This window comes from Octopus bimaculoides, chromosome 1 (genome assembly GCF_001194135.2).
Source record: "Octopus bimaculoides isolate UCB-OBI-ISO-001 chromosome 1, ASM119413v2, whole genome shotgun sequence".
NCBI lineage: Eukaryota > Metazoa > Mollusca > Cephalopoda > Octopoda > Octopodidae > Octopus > Octopus bimaculoides.
The window spans coordinates 99,158,123-99,159,136 of record NC_068981.1 but is presented as its reverse complement, the minus strand read 5'-3'; the positions used below and the strand labels follow the sequence as shown (position 1 = coordinate 99,159,136).

The following is a 1,014-nucleotide window of genomic DNA, read 5'->3' as shown; positions in this document are numbered from 1 at the left end:
CACACACACACACACACACACACACACACACACACACATATATATATATATATATATATGAATTTGTGCTGCAAGAAGTAGGTTATATCGGATTCTCATCTGTCGTCTTTTAGCTGAAGAATTATGAGAAGCATCAGTGTTAGTTGGTCAAATCGATGAAAGGTATTCCAGCTGTGTTCTCGTCACCTTTTTTCTCCAGACATTGTTCCCAGGTAGATCCGAATTTGCAAGAGATTTCTCTACAGCTATAGTAAATCAAACGACCACATAAACCTCACTCGTTGACCTCATGACAATAACAATGATTAATAATTAACAATTCTGCTAGGAACCGATTTCCCTAATTATCATTACTATTACAATTGGAAAGGTGATGAGCTGACAGAGTCGTTAGTACGCTGGACGAAATGCTTAGCGGTATTTCGACTCGTCGCTACGTTCTGAGTCCAAATTCCGCCGAGGTTGACTTCGCCTTTCATCCTTTCGGAGTCGCTAAATTAAGTACCAGTTGAACACTGGGGCCGATGTAATCGACTCATTCCCACCTCCCCCAAGCTGCTCTCGTGGCAAAAATTTGAAAATTATTATTATTACAATTGGAAAGGCGGCGAGCTGGCAGAATCGTTAGCACGCTGGACGAAATGCTTGGTGGTATTTCGCCCGTCGCTACCTTCTGAGTTCAAATTCCGCCGAGGTCGACTTTGCCTTTCATCCTTTCGGGGTCGAAAAACTAAGTACCAGTAAAACACTGAAGTTGATGCAATCGACTAATCCCCTCCCCTCAAATTTCATGCCTTGTGCCTTTAGTAGAAAGGATTATTATTACAATTGAGGTCGGTGGATAGCAGAATCGGTAGAGCACCAGAGGAATTTTCTTATGGTATTTAGTCATGTTTCTTTACATTTTAACTTCAAATCCCATCAGGTTTGACAATGCCTTCTGTTTTCCGTAGTCAGTAAAATAAGCGCTAGCCAAGTACTGGAATAATTCAATTGACTGTGTTTTCCCACAAA

The 1,014-nt window shown here is 41.2% G+C and overlaps 1 long non-coding RNA gene across 1 annotated transcript in view; it reads left to right on the top strand.

Annotated features, from left to right (window-relative positions):
- The window catches only part of LOC128249902 (uncharacterized), a 14,078-nt gene that overhangs the window by 12,479 nt on the left and 585 nt on the right, over positions 1-1,014 (top strand). The gene's annotated exons all lie outside the window — the stretch shown is intronic.